We start from the raw sequence: 22,916 nt of genomic DNA on the forward strand, positions 1-22,916 counted from the left end.
ATACATTCCTACTCCCTGCTGACGAGAGGCAACAACCTCGAAACACGTGTCCAGGGATGGCCAACGCGACTTTGATTTTTTGCTCAAGACCCTGGCAGAGGCGTACCCGCTGATGCTGACTACATGGACCACGGTGCTTTGGGGAAACACGCTGATAGGACAAGCAGTGTGCGACCAATTGGATTGTAACTTATATTCAAGCTCCTTGGAGCTGGTGGGGCTGACGAGCCGGGTTACGCACCTGCGTGCCACGAGTGGTACCGAACCTGAAGATATTTTTTGGCAGCCTATGCAGCACCCCTTCATACATTCCTACTCCCTGCTGACGAGAGGCAACAACCTCGAAACACGTGTCCAGGGATGGCCAACGCGACTTTGATTTTTTGCTCAAGACCCTGGCAGAGGCGTACCCGCTGATGCTGACTACATGGACCACGGTGCTTTGGGGAAACACGCTGATAGGACAAGCAGTGTGCGACCAATTGGATTGTAACTTATATTCAAGCTCCTTGGAGCTGGTGGGGCTGACGAGCCGGGTTACGCACCTGCGTGCCACGAGTGGTACCGAACCTGAAGATATTTTTTGGCAGCCTATGCAGCACCCCTTCATACATTCCTACTCCCTGCTGACGAGAGGCAACAACCTCGAAACACGTGTCCAGGGATGGCCAACGCGACTTTGATTTTTTGCTCAAGACCCTGGCAGAGGCGTACCCGCTGATGCTGACTACATGGACCACGGTGCTTTGGGGAAACACGCTGATAGGACAAGCAGTGTGCGACCAATTGGATTGTAACTTATATTCAAGCTCCTTGGAGCTGGTGGGGCTGACGAGCCGGGTTACGCACCTGCGTGCCACGAGTGGTACCGAACCTGAACATATTTTTTGGCAGCCTATGCAGCACCCCTTCATACATTCCTACTCCCTGCTGACGAGAGGCAACAACCTCGAAACACGTGTCCAGGGATGGCCAACGCGACTTTGATTTTTTGCTCAAGACCCTGGCAGAGGCGTACCCGCTGATGCTGACTACATGGACCACGGTGCTTTGGGAAACACGCTGATAGGACAAGCAGTGTGCGACCAATTGGATTGTAACTTATATTCAAGCTCCTTGGAGCTGGTGGGGCTGACGAGCCGGGTTACGCACCTGCGTGCCACGAGTGGTACCGAACCTGAAGATATTTTTTGGCAGCCTATGCAGCACCCCTTCATACATTCCTACTCCCTGCTGACGAGAGGCAACAACCTCGAAACACGTGTCCAGGGATGGCCAACGCGACTTTGATTTTTTGCTCAAGACCCTGGCAGAGGCGTACCCGCTGATGCTGACTACATGGACCACGGTGCTTTGGGGAAACACGCTGATAGGACAAGCAGTGTGCGACCAATTGGATTGTAACTTATATTCAAGCTCCTTGGAGCTGGTGGGGCTGACGAGCCGGGTTACGCACCTGCGTGCCACGAGTGGTACCGAACCTGAAGATATTTTTTGGCAGCCTATGCAGCACCCCTTCATACATTCCTACTCCCTGCTGACGAGAGGCAACAACCTCGAAACACGTGTCCAGGGATGGCCAACGCGACTTTGATTTTTTGCTCAAGACCCTGGCAGAGGCGTACCCGCTGATGCTGACTACATGGACCACGGTGCTTTGGGGAAACACGCTGATAGGACAAGCAGTGTGCGACCAATTGGATTGTAACTTATATTCAAGCTCCTTGGAGCTGGTGGGGCTGACGAGCCGGGTTACGCACCTGCCTGCCACGAGTGGTACCGAACCTGAAGATATTTTTTGGCAGCCTATGCAGCACCCCTTCATACATTCCTACTCCCTGCTGACGAGAGGCAACAACCTCGAAACACGTGTCCAGGGATGGCCAACGCGACTTTGATTTTTTGCTCAAGACCCTGGCAGAGGCGTACCCGCTGATGCTGACTACATGGACCACGGTGCTTTGGGGAAACACGCTGATAGGACAAGCAGTGTGCGACCAATTGGATTGTAACTTATATTCAAGCTCCTTGGAGCTGGTGGGGCTGACGAGCCGGGTTACGCACCTGCGTGCCACGAGTGGTACCGAACCTGAAGATATTTTTTGGCAGCCTATGCAGCACCCCTTCATACATTCCTACTCCCTGCTGACGAGAGGCAACAACCTCGAAACACGTGTCCAGGGATGGCCAACGCGACTTTGATTTTTTGCTCAAGACCCTGGCAGAGGCGTACCCGCTGATGCTGACTACATGGACCACGGTGCTTTGGGGAAACACGCTGATAGGACAAGCAGTGTGCGACCAATTGGATTGTAACTTATATTCAAGCTCCTTGGAGCTGGTGGGGCTGACGAGCCGGGTTACGCACCTGCGTGCCACGAGTGGTACCGAACCTGAAGATATTTTTTGGCAGCCTATGCAGCACCCCTTCATACATTCCTACTCCCTGCTGACGAGAGGCAACAACCTCGAAACACGTGTCCAGGGATGGCCAACGCGACTTTGATTTTTTGCTCAAGACCCTGGCAGAGGCGTACCCGCTGATGCTGACTACATGGACCACGGTGCTTTGGGGAAACACGCTGATAGGACAAGCAGTGTGCGACCAATTGGATTGTAACTTATATTCAAGCTCCTTGGAGCTGGTGGGGCTGACGAGCCGGGTTACGCACCTGCGTGCCACGAGTGGTACCGAACCTGAAGATATTTTTTGGCAGCCTATGCAGCACCCCTTCATACATTCCTACTCCCTGCTGACGAGAGGCAACAACCTCGAAACACGTGTCCAGGGATGGCCAACGCGACTTTGATTTTTTGCTCAAGACCCTGGCAGAGGCGTACCCGCTGATGCTGACTACATGGACCACGGTGCTTTGGGGAAACACGCTGATAGGACAAGCAGTGTGCGACCAATTGGATTGTAACTTATATTCAAGCTCCTTGGAGCTGGTGGGGCTGACGAGCCGGGTTACGCACCTGCGTGCCACGAGTGGTACCGAACCTGAAGATATTTTTTGGCAGCCTATGCAGCACCCCTTCATACATTCCTACTCCCTGCTGACGAGAGGCAACAACCTCGAAACACGTGTCCAGGGATGGCCAACGCGACTTTGATTTTTTGCTCAAGACCCTGGCAGAGGCGTACCCGCTGATGCTGACTACATGGACCACGGTGCTTTGGGGAAACACGCTGATAGGACAAGCAGTGTGCGACCAATTGGATTGTAACTTATATTCAAGCTCCTTGGAGCTGGTGGGGCTGACGAGCCGGGTTACGCACCTGCGTGCCACGAGTGGTACCGAACCTGAAGATATTTTTTGGCAGCCTATGCAGCACCCCTTCATACATTCCTACTCCCTGCTGACGAGAGGCAACAACCTCGAAACACGTGTGCAGGGATGGCCAACGCGACTTTGATTTTTTGCTCAAGACCCTGGCAGAGGCGTACCCGCTGATGCTGACTACATGGACCACGGTGCTTTGGGGAAACACGCTGATAGGACAAGCAGTGTGCGACCAATTGGATTGTAACTTATATTCAAGCTCCTTGGAGCTGGTGGGGCTGACGAGCCGGGTTACGCACCTGCGTGCCACGAGTGGTACCGAACCTGAAGATATTTTTTGGCAGCCTATGCAGCACCCCTTCATACATTCCTACTCCCTGCTGACGAGAGGCAACAACCTCGAAACACGTGTCCAGGGATGGCCAACGCGACTTTGATTTTTTGCTCAAGACCCTGGCAGAGGCGTACCCGCTGATGCTGACTACATGGACCACGGTGCTTTGGGGAAACACGCTGATAGGACAAGCAGTGTGCGACCAATTGGATTGTAACTTATATTCAAGCTCCTTGGAGCTGGTGGGGCTGACGAGCCGGGTTACGCACCTGCGTGCCACGAGTGGTACCGAACCTGAAGATATTTTTTGGCAGCCTATGCAGCACCCCTTCATACATTCCTACTCCCTGCTGACGAGAGGCAACAACCTCGAAACACGTGTCCAGGGATGGCCAACGCGACTTTGATTTTTTGCTCAAGACCCTGGCAGAGGCGTACCCGCTGATGCTGACTACATGGACCACGGTGCTTTGGGGAAACACGCTGATAGGACAAGCAGTGTGCGACCAATTGGATTGTAACTTATATTCAAGCTCCTTGGAGCTGGTGGGGCTGACGAGCCGGGTTACGCACCTGCGTGCCACGAGTGGTACCGAACCTGAAGATATTTTTTGGCAGCCTATGCAGCACCCCTTCATACATTCCTACTCCCTGCTGACGAGAGGCAACAACCTCGAAACACGTGTCCAGGGATGGCCAACGCGACTTTGATTTTTTGCTCAAGACCCTGGCAGAGGCGTACCCGCTGATGCTGACTACATGGACCACGGTGCTTTGGGGAAACACGCTGATAGGACAAGCAGTGTGCGACCAATTGGATTGTAACTTATATTCAAGCTCCTTGGAGCTGGTGGGGCTGACGAGCCGGGTTACGCACCTGCGTGCCACGAGTGGTACCGAACCTGAAGATATTTTTTGGCAGCCTATGCAGCACCCCTTCATACATTCCTACTCCCTGCTGACGAGAGGCAACAACCTCGAAACACGTGTCCAGGGATGGCCAACGCGACTTTGATTTTTTGCTCAAGACCCTGGCAGAGGCGTACCCGCTGATGCTGACTACATGGACCACGGTGCTTTGGGGAAACACGCTGATAGGACAAGCAGTGTGCGACCAATTGGATTGTAACTTATATTCAAGCTCCTTGGAGCTGGTGGGGCTGACGAGCCGGGTTACGCACCTGCGTGCCACGAGTGGTACCGAACCTGAAGATATTTTTTGGCAGCCTATGCAGCACCCCTTCATACATTCCTACTCCCTGCTGACGAGAGGCAACAACCTCGAAACACGTGTGCAGGGATGGCCAACGCGACTTTGATTTTTTGCTCAAGACCCTGGCAGAGGCGTACCCGCTGATGCTGACTACATGGACCACGGTGCTTTGGGGAAACACGCTGATAGGACAAGCAGTGTGCGACCAATTGGATTGTAACTTATATTCAAGCTCCTTGGAGCTGGTGGGGCTGACGAGCCGGGTTACGCACCTGCGTGCCACGAGTGGTACCGAACCTGAAGATATTTTTTGGCAGCCTATGCAGCACCCCTTCATACATTCCTACTCCCTGCTGACGAGAGGCAACAACCTCGAAACACGTGTCCAGGGATGGCCAACGCGACTTTGATTTTTTGCTCAAGACCCTGGCAGAGGCGTACCCGCTGATGCTGACTACATGGACCACGGTGCTTTGGGGAAACACGCTGATAGGACAAGCAGTGTGCGACCAATTGGATTGTAACTTATATTCAAGCTCCTTGGAGCTGGTGGGGCTGACGAGCCGGGTTACGCACCTGCGTGCCACGAGTGGTACCGAACCTGAAGATATTTTTTGGCAGCCTATGCAGCACCCCTTCATACATTCCTACTCCCTGCTGACGAGAGGCAACAACCTCGAAACACGTGTCCAGGGATGGCCAACGCGACTTTGATTTTTTGCTCAAGACCCTGGCAGAGGCGTACCCGCTGATGCTGACTACATGGACCACGGTGCTTTGGGGCAACACGCTGATAGGACAAGCAGTGTGCGACCAATTGGATTGTAACTTATATTCAAGCTCCTTGGAGCTGGTGGGGCTGACGAGCCGGGTTACGCACCTGCGTGCCACGAGTGGTACCGAACCTGAAGATATTTTTTGGCAGCCTATGCAGCACCCCTTCATACATTCCTACTCCCTGCTGACGAGAGGCAACAACCTCGAAACACGTGTCCAGGGATGGCCAACGCGACTTTGATTTTTTGCTCAAGACCCTGGCAGAGGCGTACCCGCTGATGCTGACTACATGGACCACGGTGCTTTGGGGAAACACGCTGATAGGACAAGCAGTGTGCGACCAATTGGATTGTAACTTATATTCAAGCTCCTTGGAGCTGGTGGGGCTGACGAGCCGGGTTACGCACCTGCGTGCCACGAGTGGTACCGAACCTGAAGATATTTTTTGGCAGCCTATGCAGCACCCCTTCATACATTCCTACTCCCTGCTGACGAGAGGCAACAACCTCGAAACACGTGTCCAGGGATGGCCAACGCGACTTTGATTTTTTGCTCAAGACCCTGGCAGAGGCGTACCCGCTGATGCTGACTACATGGACCACGGTGCTTTGGGGAAACACGCTGATAGGACAAGCAGTGTGCGACCAATTGGATTGTAACTTATATTCAAGCTCCTTGGAGCTGGTGGGGCTGACGAGCCGGGTTACGCACCTGCGTGCCACGAGTGGTACCGAACCTGAAGATATTTTTTGGCAGCCTATGCAGCACCCCTTCATACATTCCTACTCCCTGCTGACGAGAGGCAACAACCTCGAAACACGTGTCCAGGGATGGCCAACGCGACTTTGATTTTTTGCTCAAGACCCTGGCAGAGGCGTACCCGCTGATGCTGACTACATGGACCACGGTGCTTTGGGGCAACACTCTGATAGGACAAGCAGTGTGCGACCAATTGGATTGTAACTTATATTCAAGCTCCTTGGAGCTGGTGGGGCTGACGAGCTGGGTTACGCACCTGCGTGCCACGAGTGGTACCGAACCTGAAGATATTTTTTGGCAGCCTATGCAGCACCCCTTCATACATTCCTACTCCCTGCTGACGAGAGGCAACAACCTCGAAACACGTGTCCAGGGATGGCCAACGCGACTTTGATTTTTTGCTCAAGACCCTGGCAGAGGCGTACCCGCTGATGCTGACTACATGGACCACGGTGCTTTGGGGAAACACGCTGATAGGACAAGCAGTGTGCGACCAATTGGATTGTAACTTATATTCAAGCTCCTTGGAGCTGGTGGGGCTGACGAGCCGGGTTACGCACCTGCGTGCCACGAGTGGTACCGAACCTGAAGATATTTTTTGGCAGCCTATGCAGCACCCCTTCATACATTCCTACTCCCTGCTGACGAGAGGCAACAACCTCGAAACACGTGTCCAGGGATGGCCAACGCGACTTTGATTTTTTGCTCAAGACCCTGGCAGAGGCGTACCCGCTGATGCTGACTACATGGACCACGGTGCTTTGGGGCAACACGCTGATAGGACAAGCAGTGTGCGACCAATTGGATTGTAACTTATATTCAAGCTCCTTGGAGCTGGTGGGGCTGACGAGCCGGGTTACGCACCTGCGTGCCACGAGTGGTACCGAACCTGAAGATATTTTTTGGCAGCCTATGCAGCACCCCTTCATACATTCCTACTCCCTGCTGACGAGAGGCAACAACCTCGAAACACGTGTCCAGGGATGGCCAACGCGACTTTGATTTTTTGCTCAAGACCCTGGCAGAGGCGTACCCGCTGATGCTGACTACATGGACCACGGTGCTTTGGGGAAACACGCTGATAGGACAAGCAGTGTGCGACCAATTGGATTGTAACTTATATTCAAGCTCCTTGGAGCTGGTGGGGCTGACGAGCCGGGTTACGCACCTGCGTGCCACGAGTGGTACCGAACCTGAAGATATTTTTTGGCAGCCTATGCAGCACCCCTTCATACATTCCTACTCCCTGCTGACGAGAGGCAACAACCTCGAAACACGTGTCCAGGGATGGCCAACGCGACTTTGATTTTTTGCTCAAGACCCTGGCAGAGGCGTACCCGCTGATGCTGACTACATGGACCACGGTGCTTTGGGGAAACACGCTGATAGGACAAGCAGTGTGCGACCAATTGGATTGTAACTTATATTCAAGCTCCTTGGAGCTGGTGGGGCTGACGAGCCGGGTTACGCACCTGCGTGCCACGAGTGGTACCGAACCTGAAGATATTTTTTGGCAGCCTATGCAGCACCCCTTCATACATTCCTACTCCCTGCTGACGAGAGGCAACAACCTCGAAACACGTGTCCAGGGATGGCCAACGCGACTTTGATTTTTTGCTCAAGACCCTGGCAGAGGCGTACCCGCTGATGCTGACTACATGGACCACGGTGCTTTGGGGAAACACGCTGATAGGACAAGCAGTGTGCGACCAATTGGATTGTAACTTATATTCAAGCTCCTTGGAGCTGGTGGGGCTGACGAGCCGGGTTACGCACCTGCGTGCCACGAGTGGTACCGAACCTGAAGATATTTTTTGGCAGCCTATGCAGCACCCCTTCATACATTCCTACTCCCTGCTGACGAGAGGCAACAACCTCGAAACACGTGTCCAGGGATGGCCAACGCGACTTTGATTTTTTGCTCAAGACCCTGGCAGAGGCGTACCCGCTGATGCTGACTACATGGACCACGGTGCTTTGGGGAAACACGCTGATAGGACAAGCAGTGTGCGACCAATTGGATTGTAACTTATATTCAAGCTCCTTGGAGCTGGTGGGGCTGACGAGCCGGGTTACGCACCTGCGTGCCACGAGTGGTACCGAACCTGAAGATATTTTTTGGCAGCCTATGCAGCACCCCTTCATACATTCCTACTCCCTGCTGACGAGAGGCAACAACCTCGAAACACGTGTCCAGGGATGGCCAACGCGACTTTGATTTTTTGCTCAAGACCCTGGCAGAGGCGTACCCGCTGATGCTGACTACATGGACCACGGTGCTTTGGGGAAACACGCTGATAGGACAAGCAGTGTGCGACCAATTGGATTGTAACTTATATTCAAGCTCCTTGGAGCTGGTGGGGCTGACGAGCCGGGTTACGCACCTGCGTGCCACGAGTGGTACCGAACCTGAAGATATTTTTTGGCAGCCTATGCAGCACCCCTTCATACATTCCTACTCCCTGCTGACGAGAGGCAACAACCTCGAAACACGTGTCCAGGGATGGCCAACGCGACTTTGATTTTTTGCTCAAGACCCTGGCAGAGGCGTACCCGCTGATGCTGACTACATGGACCACGGTGCTTTGGGGAAACACGCTGATAGGACAAGCAGTGTGCGACCAATTGGATTGTAACTTATATTCAAGCTCCTTGGAGCTGGTGGGGCTGACGAGCCGGGTTACGCACCTGCGTGCCACGAGTGGTACCGAACCTGAAGATATTTTTTGGCAGCCTATGCAGCACCCCTTCATACATTCCTACTCCCTGCTGACGAGAGGCAACAACCTCGAAACACGTGTCCAGGGATGGCCAACGCGACTTTGATTTTTTGCTCAAGACCCTGGCAGAGGCGTACCCGCTGATGCTGACTACATGGACCACGGTGCTTTGGGGCAACACGCTGATAGGACAAGCAGTGTGCGACCAATTGGATTGTAACTTATATTCAAGCTCCTTGGAGCTGGTGGGGCTGACGAGCCGGGTTACGCACCTGCGTGCCACGAGTGGTACCGAACCTGAAGATATTTTTTGGCAGCCTATGCAGCACCCCTTCATACATTCCTACTCCCTGCTGACGAGAGGCAACAACCTCGAAACACGTGTCCAGGGATGGCCAACGCGACTTTGATTTTTTGCTCAAGACCCTGGCAGAGGCGTACCCGCTGATGCTGACTACATGGACCACGGTGCTTTGGGGAAACACGCTGATAGGACAAGCAGTGTGCGACCAATTGGATTGTAACTTATATTCAAGCTCCTTGGAGCTGGTGGGGATGACGAGCCGGGTTACGCACCTGCGTGCCACGAGTGGTACCGAACCTGAAGATATTTTTTGGCAGCCTATGCAGCACCCCTTCATACATTCCTACTCCCTGCTGACGAGAGGCAACAACCTCGAAACACGTGTCCAGGGATGGCCAACGCGACTTTGATTTTTTGCTCAAGACCCTGGCAGAGGCGTACCCGCTGATGCTGACTACATGGACCACGGTGCTTTGGGGAAACACGCTGATAGGACAAGCAGTGTGCGACCAATTGGATTGTAACTTATATTCAAGCTCCTTGGAGCTGGTGGGGCTGACGAGCCGGGTTACGCACCTGCGTGCCACGAGTGGTACCGAACCTGAAGATATTTTTTGGCAGCCTATGCAGCACCCCTTCATACATTCCTACTCCCTGCTGACGAGAGGCAACAACCTCGAAACACGTGTCCAGGGATGGCCAACGCGACTTTGATTTTTTGCTCAAGACCCTGGCAGAGGCGTACCCGCTGATGCTGACTACATGGACCACGGTGCTTTGGGGAAACACGCTGATAGGACAAGCAGTGTGCGACCAATTGGATTGTAACTTATATTCAAGCTCCTTGGAGCTGGTGGGGCTGACGAGCCGGGTTACGCACCTGCGTGCCACGAGTGGTACCGAACCTGAAGATATTTTTTGGCAGCCTATGCAGCACCCCTTCATACATTCCTACTCCCTGCTGACGAGAGGCAACAACCTCGAAACACGTGTCCAGGGATGGCCAACGCGACTTTGATTTTTTGCTCAAGACCCTGGCAGAGGCGTACCCGCTGATGCTGACTACATGGACCACGGTGCTTTGGGGAAACACGCTGATAGGACAAGCAGTGTGCGACCAATTGGATTGTAACTTATATTCAAGCTCCTTGGAGCTGGTGGGGCTGACGAGCCGGGTTACGCACCTGCGTGCCACGAGTGGTACCGAACCTGAAGATATTTTTTGGCAGCCTATGCAGCACCCCTTCATACATTCCTACTCCCTGCTGACGAGAGGCAACAACCTCGAAACACGTGTCCAGGGATGGCCAACGCGACTTTGATTTTTTGCTCAAGACCCTGGCAGAGGCGTACCCGCTGATGCTGACTACATGGACCACGGTGCTTTGGGGAAACACGCTGATAGGACAAGCAGTGTGCGACCAATTGGATTGTAACTTATATTCAAGCTCCTTGGAGCTGGTGGGGCTGACGAGCCGGGTTACGCACCTGCGTGCCACGAGTGGTACCGAACCTGAAGATATTTTTTGGCAGCCTATGCAGCACCCCTTCATACATTCCTACTCCCTGCTGACGAGAGGCAACAACCTCGAAACACGTGTCCAGGGATGGCCAACGCGACTTTGATTTTTTGCTCAAGACCCTGGCAGAGGCGTACCCGCTGATGCTGACTACATGGACCACGGTGCTTTGGGGCAACACGCTGATAGGACAAGCAGTGTGCGACCAATTGGATTGTAACTTATATTCAAGCTCCTTGGAGCTGGTGGGGCTGACGAGCCGGGTTACGCACCTGCGTGCCACGAGTGGTACCGAACCTGAAGATATTTTTTGGCAGCCTATGCAGCACCCCTTCATACATTCCTACTCCCTGCTGACGAGAGGCAACAACCTCGAAACACGTGTCCAGGGATGGCCAACGCGACTTTGATTTTTTGCTCAAGACCCTGGCAGAGGCGTACCCGCTGATGCTGACTACATGGACCACGGTGCTTTGGGGAAACACGCTGATAGGACAAGCAGTGTGCGACCAATTGGATTGTAACTTATATTCAAGCTCCTTGGAGCTGGTGGGGCTGACGAGCCGGGTTACGCACCTGCGTGCCACGAGTGGTACCGAACCTGAAGATATTTTTTGGCAGCCTATGCAGCACCCCTTCATACATTCCTACTCCCTGCTGACGAGAGGCAACAACCTCGAAACACGTGTCCAGGGATGGCCAACGCGACTTTGATTTTTTGCTCAAGACCCTGGCAAAGGCGTACCCGCTGATGCTGACTACATGGACCACGGTGCTTTGGGGAAACACGCTGATAGGACAAGCAGTGTGCGACCAATTGGATTGTAACTTATATTCAAGCTCCTTGGAGCTGGTGGGGCTGACGAGCCGGGTTACGCACCTGCGTGCCACGAGTGGTACCGAACCTGAAGATATTTTTTGGCAGCCTATGCAGCACCCCTTCATACATTCCTACTCCCTGCTGACGAGGGGCAACAACCTCGAAACACGTGTCCAGGGATGGCCAACGCGACTTTGATTTTTTGCTCAAGACCCTGGCAGAGGCGTACCCGCTGATGCTGACTACATGGACCACGGTGCTTTGGGGAAACACGCTGATAGGACAAGCAGTGTGCGACCAATTGGATTGTAAATATCCGATAGTAGACCTAGCACCTTCCACCAGTTTTGCGAACGTCCAGCCAATTCTGAACAAATCATTTGCCATGTTTGGAATTGCAAGTGTCCTCAAAACAGACAACAGCCCTCCATTCCAAGGGAGCAAATTTAAAGATTTCTTACAAAGATTGGGAATAAAGCAACGTTGCATCATGCCGCAATGGCCCCAGGCCAACGGGGAAGTTGAACGATTCATGAGGACCATCAACAAGATTCTGAGAATAGCCACAGCGGAAGGGGCCAATCTTGAAGAAGCTCTGCAGCACTTCCTCAGAGAATACAGGAGCACGCCACACAACACCACTCAACGATCCCCCTGGTCACTCATGCTGGCGGGGCCGAGGCGTGACTTACTCCCAATGGCGGAAAACTGGGCTCCAGAGACATAAAGCCAGAAGTCACCCAGCAGCGAAGACAAAGGACCAATGACAGAGCCAGCCAGAAAAGAAGAGCACACGGCTGGACACTAATCCCCGGAGAATCAGTGCTCATACGAGCCAGACGATCAGACGGAAAGTTCCATACCCCCTATAAAGCGGAGCCATGGACAGTCAAATCAACGAAAGGCACAGCTGTAACAGCACAGCGAAATGGAGAAGAAGTGACGAGAAATGTTTCCTGGTTCAAGCGAATACCATCTGCACCTAGCAACTCACAACAGGAAGACGTGTCACCCGCAGGAGAAGCCAATGTAGGTGTCCCAGAAGATTGGAGACAAGAATCATCGCCAAGTACTCCCGCGAGGACACCACCGTCACCGCATGCAGAGAGCCCTGAACGATCGTCTGCTCGAAGACAGCGCCAGTACAACCTCAGGCCAAACCCGAGGCCTAATCAAAGACTGGTAGACTTTGCATGCTAGATGATCCGCATCTAAGTTAATCAAAAGACTAAGTTGAGAAGGGATGTAGCGCTCTAGTGTTTCTGAGGGTCTCCGCTGAGCCCCGGAAACACCACCACACTTTGTATCACCTCTTGGCCAGGCGTGGCCAGAAGGCTATAAATAAAGGGTCCGGAGGCGCTCAGGACTTCCGGTCCGACCCAGCACTAGTTGTCCCTGTGTCATCCTTTAACATTGCCAATATCTGTGTCACACCCCCAGCACCAGCCCCGGCCGGTTCATATCCATGGTGGCCCTCGCAATAGCAAGCTGACCCCCAACAATCACCTCGAACAGTGGCATAGTGAACGCACCTGCCCCCCCTCACACCATCCGGTTTAGCTGCTTAAGCGGGGGTGCCACTGGGCTCCCTGAGCTGGGGATCTCGCTCCCTCTATAACATTAATTAAGAACACTTTTAAATATTATTATGAGAGAGGTTATGTCTTTGCCTTGGGTTGCACAGTGAAGACAGCTAAAAGAGAATTTATGAAAGTAAGGAAACAGACAGAGAGAGGAAAATGACAGAGTAATTGAGTGAGATGAAAAAGAGTGTAAAAGTTAGGATGGCGAGAAAAAAACTGAGTAGATACAAAAGGAAATAAAGAAAGTGAGGGTGGAGGGTGAACGTAAGGAAGAAAACATGAAAGGAAAGAAGGAAGAAAAGATGAACGATAGTGGAAGGGTAGGGTTGAGCGTGAAAGGAAGGAAGGTAAGTGAATGAATGGATGGGTGAAAGAATGGACAAAACGCATGGGTAAAAGGATGGATGGAAGAGTGAAAGGAAGACTAAAGGAAATGTTAACCATGAAGTGAGGTGTGAAGGATGGTGGCCAAATGTAGATAGGTGAAAAGATGAAGGGAGGAAGAGAAAAAGGATTGATGGGTGGAAAGATGCAGAGATACTATATTGGTATGTGAAAGAATCAATGTGTATATGAACCCGTGAAAGGATGGATGGATTGAAGAAAGTAGAGTTGGATGGGTGAGTGGAAGGATAGGTCAAGGGAAACACAAGTTGATGTACATATATAGATGGTAGAGCGACAGCATTAATGAATTAGTCAAAAGGAGGAAGAAAGGGTGAATGGGACTCTTATAGGGAGGGTTGGACTCGCTGACTTTCGTGCTCAGTGTGACTAGAATTAGGGTTCAAAGTGGTTCTTATTTTAGTTGTCTGGCTAATCCCTTGACCGTCCTCGGTCCCTATCTCCTCCGTCCTTTAACGTATTCATTTGTTTTTTGCGGGAGCACGGCCCAAAGGCATTGGGGCGCTTTACATGAGCACCGGTTACATCGCATGATGCCCGGATCAAATTATAGGCACCAGGAGAACTCCTCCTTTGCCCAGAATCACAAGGATGCTGAACCGGCGCCGGGACACAGCCGTGTCTCCCTGCAGCTCTGCCCATAGCGCCTCATCCTGTCCCTCACTGCAGGAGGCAGCAACCTACTCTGACCAGCCTGGTCCACGAAGGGCCATCACTGCCCGCCCGGTCCATAAGTAACACAACTCAGTTTTACGAGTGCTCCAAACCGGGCGCACCCGTCGACTACAAGAGGGCGGGACGGATAAAGGCACGTGCGAACCGCAGCCAATCAGCACTTCGGATTTCTGTATAGTGCGCTTCAATTGGCTAGGATGCCACTAATGCTCCAATCGCAGGCTACCTTACACATTAGCAGTACGCCCCCTTCCAGATGACTCCCAGAACATGTTCTTCTGTGTGAGTGATTGTTATGCGAGCTGGCACCTGGAGAGAAAGTGGAGCGCACTGGCACAGGAGCACGGCTGGTGGGCATAGGCGCGTATGGAGCAGCCTGGCACAGGAGGGAGCAGGACGGTTGCCACAGGTGAGGGTATAGCAAGATGGCACAGGAGGGACCAGGGCAGCCTAACACACGAGAAGCTGGCACATTATAGTAGACCCCTAATCCTGGCAGAGGGCAGTAGTAAATGTCACCAGTGGGCAGAGAGCAGCGTAGAGCTCAACAGAACAGTCTGGCGAAGCAGGGCAGTCTTCCACAGGAGGAAAGGGCAGCCTTGCAGAGAAATGCCAAGTAGCATTGCAGAGAGGGCACAGCAGCCTGGCACACAAGAGTAGCTTCAGAAGTGCAGGTGTGCCTGTAGTGCAGAGGTAAACATCAGACAGAACTCCTAGCGCTTAGTGGCCGTGGGGCATGCTGTTTTCGATGGACGGAGTGCCACGTTTTCCTGGTGTTTGATAATGTTCATCGCAGAAGTAAAGCTACAAGGAGCCTGGTGTCCTGATACCTTCAAAGACGCACTGTGAGCCGCAGTGATTGTGTTTCCAATTAGTTTGAACAGCTGGTTTACTCTGTATGCGTTCGGGCAGTGCTGGGTGTTTTGGAATATCACGTTTCTTGGGCAATGGTGTATTCTATCAGCCAGTGTTGTGTATAAATACTTTACTTAAGCTTTGGTCATCTTGTGTTTTGGTTGGGTGCTTGTTGCTTTTTCATACTAAAACGTATTTTTTTGCTGGTGCTGTGTGGTAATTTTGTAACAAACCCGCTCTGTTAGTTTTAACTAGTCTGAGTTTCACACGAGCCTGTTATGTCACTGCTAGCTTTACATTATTGTATATCCCTTGTTTAATAGCATTAACCGATTAGTGTTTTTACCAACGACCATTCGGTACTGCCCCGTACCTGTGGTCATACTATGTTTTATTTGTGTTAGCCGTACTGTGTTTTAGCAGGGAGCAGCGTGTGACTATGCTTATGGTAACTGTAATACATCTGCAATAAAGGCCAAGGATAAATTATGGAGCAAGGCAACTTATGCTGTCTATTAAGCCATTTAAAGCAAATTATGCAACACATTCTATGGCATTGGTGTCTTTGAAATTTAACACACATTGATACACAATGGACCCCTTTGATATAAAAATATACATGTTGTTTAAGAAAAAAACTTTCAGCATTCAGCAAAGCCTATTTAAAATGTTAACTGTCAGTTTTTAATAATTTTGTATTGCATCTAAAATACAGGAGTAATATATTTCATTTACACTTTCCTTGTAATTCCCTAATTAAAACACTTTGTGTAAAACTTTTGGAATATTGCATTTGGTGAAAATTCGCTTAAATGTGCAAATACTTTGCAGTAATTGCTGTACTTTATTTATTCTGCACAGCTTTAGCCTTAACCTGTGTTCACACTAAGAAGGGCTTTTGGAAGCTCCCTATCCATTACAAATTAGGCGTGGAGAGCAGAACATCATATTTCATATTTATGATGTAAATGACTCACTAGAGTGCAGAACGTTAAAAAGAGGCAAATTATGTTTGAGAATCCTCTAAAGTGTCTTCATTGAAATAAGTGCTGCTTTGAGAATCGTCTCTTGTGATGTAAACGTAAATTTATGCGAATATTGAAAGAGTGAAACAAACCATACGCAAGGCAAACAAGGAATCATTCCTTTAAGTATTTAATGTTTTCCCTCCTGCTGACAAAACCTGTCTCCAGACCCATTTATTGAGCTTGTTTACACGATCTTTGTAAAACGCACGACTAAAACAATGAACAACTAAGGAGGATCAGTTCATTTTTGCAAAGACTCAGCTCTGGGGCTGGTCCCTGTGTGGTGTTTCAAGTCCCTTTGTTTCCTTTGAGCTAGATGTACATTTTTAGGTCGAGCTCTGTCTCGACCTATTGTCAGCGAGTGGCTCCTCAAGGGAGGTCAACTGGTGAACGAGCGCGGATTGCTCCTCGTGGACGCGCATGCCCCGCCCCCCCCCCCCCAGCCGTGCACATCTCCAGAAGCCGATTGCCAGGGTCAGCCATGCCTCTCCAGTCACATGCGCACACACACTGCATACACGCACGCGCACACACACACACTGCATACACACACGCTCACACACAGGTGCCAAGCCCCCCAAGCCCCACTTACCGCCTCAGCCGCCTCTCCTGACTTCTGCTGCCATCCACTTTGTGAGAGTGGGCGCGGGCTTCTCCAAAAGACGGAAGTCCCGCCCCACGACTGCCGTGAGCGTGCACATCCCGAGACCGGAAGTTCGGGAGAGTGCACGCTCACGGCTTGTTATAAAACCCACTTGATGTAAATTGGTAAATTGTCGCGCATATAAAGTTCACTGCTCTGATGTTTTCTAGCTAGGTTGCAATACAAAAATACCATACATGCATTATGTTTGTTGTAAATGATTCCCGGTACATTTCAAAACTGGTAATTCTATCAAACAGAAATTAGTAATTGCATTCCCAGTTTGAGAGAACAAATAAAGGATTTACCCAGAGGCGAACGGTTTTTGGTCAGTATTATAAGCTGGGATGCAGGTGCCAGCTACTAAAACGCCATCTCCTTCTCGCGAGATTTGTCACTGCCTGGTTTGAAGCCGAGCACGCGCAGCCCTGAGGGAAACCGAGACAGTGAGGCGCAGCAGGGGCACCGCTTCATCCATCTTGCAGCCCGACTTTCAGTCACATTGTGCTATGTTTCCATGCACTCTTCACGCTGCCATTGTCAGAAAAACAATACCAGGCGTCATTCGTGCTCTGCGCAGTGCATTGTATTGTGAGCGTGCCTTGAAAGCGTCCGCTTGATACACGTTCGACTGCCCCCGGCAGTTATTTAATATTCCAGCCTGCTGGGGCAGCCCATTACCCGGCCAGAAACGCCGTCAGTCACATCGACTGTCATTATCCAGTGACCTCTGTGACCTTCTGCGCCATTAGCATGAGCTTTACAGTCAGGCTCATAGAAATCCCCAGGGGGCGCTTCGTCCGGGGGCTACAGTGGCGTCTCAGGGGTTACTCATGTACTGGGACGCTGGTCTCGGCATCGGCATTACGAACAGTCACTTATCCAATGCGAAGCTGTCGGACTCTGCAGTTAAGCTGACGCGCGACTGCCTCATTGCTTGTGTGGTGTTTTTAATGCTGCAGAACAATATTTAAAATGTTACTCAAGGTAGGTGTTTAAAATGCAATTGTAAAAACATTATTTAGACAGAACAGCTCATTAAAGGCTTGCTTTGCTTGTTTTTTTTTGTTTCTAATTTATCAACGTTCGAATGAGTGAACTGATGTGAGGGAAGCTTGCTTGGTAGCATATGCCCCTCGCATTTGGCCCTCTGGGCTCACACTGTATAGGCCATGGGTATTTGTAAACATTTTCCCAGCAGGGCTGGACTGGCCAAACAACGTACATTGAAAGTTTGTGTTTCCATTTATAGAGGAGTGTCAAACCAAGTGCCTTAAAAATAAGTGCAATAAAATGTAATAAAATGTTACTGTATTTCAAGGACTGGGTTTAATGGGAAATACGGAATGCTTTGTAGTCTCCCTTACCCATGCATTTTGTAGCAGCTCAGACAAAATATTTGTTCCTATATAAATTCATCCTGTGCAAGATTTTAAGCTGTTCTCAAACCCGCCCTACCCCTCGTTCCCCTGCAAAGTCTGGACAGAGCAGCACCCTCCGCCCTTCTCCACTGTGCTTGACTTGTTTTTTTAGTGCTTACACATTCCTAATGGCACCTCTGGGTGCCTCTCCTCGCTTCAGCCCCCACTCCAGCCTCAGAGCGTGTGTATATTTCCAATGCTTGGGTAACATCCTAGGGCATCAGCTGCTTGTTTTCTTTACCGAGTACGTTCTTCCTGTGTGTGGTGTGGGCTTTCGATTCAGGATATATATATATTTTTGCCGTTTTCTCCTCAAGAATATACATTTGTTTGTACGTGGGGCCGATTTTTGCATTTTAAGGCATATAAACATAACAAGCAGGGGCAGATACAATTTAAGGAGACCCCAATTACTGGAAACTGCAAAGAGCAGCACTTCCTACTGCACTGCCTGGCCCACGGCCCCGCCGACTGTCTGTCACCAATTCACCCGCCCAAAATCCAGAACTTCACCTTCAACCCAGATAAATAGAAACATTCCAAAGAAGCGTCCCAGATAGGGAACGCCGTGCAACTGCGTCATTGGTTTCACTTTCAGACATGCAGGTCACTGATGTTCTATTGCAAAAGGTTCCATAGTATGGCGTGGTATAGGTATGTATATAGTGCCTACTACCCCTTATGCAGCGCTGAAGTGGTTAGCGGACGGGTAGCATGCCACTCACTCTCTCTCTCACTCCACACAGCACTCTCTCTCTCCCTCCATACATCACTCTCCCTCTCCCTCCATACATCACTCTCTCTCTCCATCCATACATCACTCTCTCTCTCTCCATCAACACCACACTTTCACTATGTCCATTCCCAAATCACTTTCTATCTCTCATAGTCGCCACATTAATCACTCTCTCGCTCTCTCAAACCCACTAACAGCCTCATTCTATATCACAATTACCACATCACTCTCTCTCAATTGCCAAATCACACTCTCTCAGTTGCCAAATCACTCAATATAAATAGCCAACTCTCTCATGCCCACATTAAAAACTGCACTCTTGCTCTCAGTCTATACATCAGTCTCACTCTACCGCAATACATGTCTCTTGCTCACCCTCCATACATCACTCTATCTCTCTCACTCCAAAACACTCTATAACTCTATAAAAAACATACCTCAAGATTTTCAGAACTCACTCTCTCTCTATATCTCTATACAACACAGCCTCTTTCTCTCAATCTCTCTCATTCACAACATCTCTCGCAATCTCTCTATATATCCCTCACCACCTCTAGCTCTCTATACATCTCTCTACCTCAACACCTCTCTCTCTCTCTAGCTCACAAAAACACAAACACACTCCTACTCTCACAAACACACCACCTCGCTAACACACACCCACCATCACTCACACACACACACCCTCCCTCACACACACACCCCCTCACACACACACCCCTTCGATCACACACACACCCTCACACACACACACACACACACACCCTCTCACACATAAACACACTATCATACACAAACACACTAGACGAAACAACAATAGCCGCCCAAAAAATAGACACAATCAACATAGGCCCCAACACCATAGCTAACAAGACTAGAAACAACACAACACTAGCACACACCACCATAGCACACACCACAATATTAGCCAACAGCCTAGCAGACATCATTGTGGTCGCCATGGAACACTATGTGCCTTTTTTCCATTTAATTTGGCATGTTGGCAACAAAAAGCGTTCACAACGTGTATGTAACAAGCAGAATCACTTCAGAAATAAAAACACGTTTTCAACAGTGAAAAATTAAAGGATTTTTTCCACGTATTATTCTTCATGTGACATACATAGTTTTTGTATTGAACCCGTTAGGGAGTTTCAGCAAAAGAAAAACACAGAGGTGGAGTGGAGGTCGAAGACAAAATGTACAACTTTATTATAAACAAAAGCTCACTCTATCTATCACATCACCACAGCATCACTCAGCACCACCACAGCATCACTCAGGGGCACCACAGCATCACTGAACGCCACAGCATTACGTGTCGCCACCACAACATCACTCAGTGCCACCACTGCATCAATCTGTGCAACCATTCAACAACAACTGGTTCAAATATGTTCTATCAATGTTTCAAGCTTTATTACAAATGTCACAAAAAGATGTTAATATTTCACTTCTGTTCTTGGATTTTCGTCACAATAAAATACACTGAACATAATCTTCACAAAAGTTATTTACAAAACTTTAAGCTATTGCCATTATAAATTACAATAACTTTTATTTAAGTATTAATTATTTAAAAAAATTAAAAGCCATTGTTATGTGTAATATCAATACATCTAAGTCACGTAAATACAACACATATTGCATTACAAATGGTATAGGTGTCATATTTGCAAAAGTTATAACTATTGGCATTGTAAATGACAAAGCTATTAATTTCGCTATTTTCAAAACCAACACATAAATAAATAAAAAATGTGTCATTTACAATACCAATAGCTCAAACTTTCCTAATGCGAGACCTATTGCATTGCAAATGCTTGTTACCTCTGCGATTTATGCAGCATACAGTGAATTATGTGGCAAATGTGGAAACTTTATATCTGTTAAAAAAGAAACATTATGATTTTTGTTTCAGTTGGCTTGGACATACAATATTTGTAAACATCCAGTTCCAGTACAATTGTTCAAAAACGACATATGATTGTGTGGTAGCTGACTCATCAGATTGTCACTATTTCCCAAGCCCTGCTGTTTTTTTGCCCCCCCCCCCCCCTTGTGCTGCGACATAATTAATAATAAAGCTGCTAACATGGTTCAACACACTATATAGTTCCCGATCTGTCTCTGTCCTGTTTTCTTTCTATATAGCACATTTCTATTAAACTCTGAAACGGGTCCATGTCAGTGGCAGCCAATAATTGGAGCGGTGGTGGGGGGGGGGAGGGTGTGGCATGCGGGCCACACATGCAAATTCACTCACACCCATGCTTTCACCCATGAGCGTACACATAACACACACACACACACACACCCATTCACAGCATGCACTCACAATATACATACATACTCACGCCTCGCACGCAGCAGACATTAAACAAGCATTGGCATAGCCAATAGGTCTCGCCTTTGGGACCTTATAAGTGTTTAGTTAACCAGCACAATATCCTTAGTGCAACAACATCAAGTGTTGCATGGCTAAACACTAATAAGGTTCCAAAGACGAGACCTATTGGCTATGCCAATGCTTGTTTTGAATGAGTGGCTCCTGCAGGTATGTCACTGTGAGGTAGAGATGCTGCGATTGCTTTTACAGGAGCCCCTGTGACATTGCGCTTCTTCAAAATATATCTTGGGTCTGCTGTAATACCTCTAGCCCCTATTCCTGCACCCAATGCATCCTTAAACGTCCCATGTACAGCCGAGGTTGACACTACTATTACCCCTGCCCTACAGTGACACTTAACCCGTCAAGGGTGGTGGTGGACATGGTGGTGGTGGATGGGGGGGTGGTGGTGGAGATGGACATGGTGGTGGTGGGTGTGGTGGTGATGGACCGGGTGGTAGTGGACCTGGTGGAAGTGGTGGAGGTGGCTGATGTGGTGGTGGACATGGTGGTGGACGTGGTGGTGGTGATAGTGGTGGTAAGCGTTGTGGTGGACGTGGTGGTGGTGGACGTGGTGGTGGTGGATGTGATGGTGGTGGTGGCTGACGTGGTGGTGGTGGTAGACGTGGATGTGGTGGTGGATGTGATGGTGGTGGATGTGGTGGTGGATGTGGTTTTGGTGGTGGACGTAGTGGTGGTGGATGTGGTGGTGGTAGTGGTGGTGGGGGTGGATGTGGTGGTGGTGATGGACGTGGTGGTGCACATGGTGGTGGTGGATGTGGTGGTGGACCTGGTGGTGGTGGACGTGGTGGTAGTGGACTTGGTGGTGGACGTGGTAGTGAACGAGGTGGTGGACGTGGTGGTGGTGGTGGATGTGGTGGACGACGTGGTGGTGGTGGACGTGGTGGACATGGTGGTGAACGTGGTGGTGGTGGCCATGGCGGTGGACGTGGTGGTGGTTGTGGTGGTGGCCATGGTGGTGGATGTGGTGGTGGACTTGGTGGTATTGGACGTGGTGGTGGATGTAGTGGCGGTGGACGTGATGGTGGTGGACGTGGTGGTGGACATGGTGGTGGTGGATGTGGTGAACATGGTGGTGAACGTGGTGGTGGTGGCCATGGTGGTGGATGTGGTGGTGGTTGTGGTGGTGGTGGTGGACTTGGTGGTGGTAGCCGTGGTGGATGAGGTGGTGGTGGACGTGATGGACGCAGTAGTGGTGGACGGGCATGGTAGTGGACCTGGTGTTGGTGGACATGGTGGTGGTGGCTGATGTGGTGGTGGACGTGGTGGTAGTGGACGTGGTGGTGGTGGACGTGGTGGTAGATGTAGTGGTGGTGATGGACGTGGTGGTGGACGACGTGGTGGTGGTGGACGTGGTGGTGGTGGTGGACGTGGTAGTGGTGGAAGTGGTGGTGGACATGGTGCTGGTGGACATGGTGGACGTGGTAG

At 50.4% G+C, this 22,916-nt stretch overlaps 1 protein-coding gene across 2 annotated transcripts in view; it reads left to right on the plus strand.

Annotated features, from left to right (window-relative positions):
- Positions 1 to 14,660: 14,660 nt before the first annotated feature.
- Positions 14,661 to 22,916, plus strand: part of PPP2R3A (protein phosphatase 2 regulatory subunit B''alpha) — a 1,213,285-nt gene continuing 1,205,029 nt past the window's right edge. The window contains exon 1 of one of the 2 annotated variants that reach the window (XM_086943861.1): positions 14,661 to 14,804. The gene's annotated coding sequence lies outside the window, so the exon portion shown is untranslated. The remainder of the gene's footprint in view (positions 14,805 to 22,916) is intronic. The other variant, XM_086943862.1, reaches the window with a different exon arrangement.

This window comes from Lissotriton vulgaris, chromosome 11 (assembly GCF_964263255.1).
Source record: "Lissotriton vulgaris chromosome 11, aLisVul1.2, whole genome shotgun sequence".
Classification (NCBI taxonomy): domain Eukaryota; kingdom Metazoa; phylum Chordata; class Amphibia; order Caudata; family Salamandridae; genus Lissotriton; species Lissotriton vulgaris.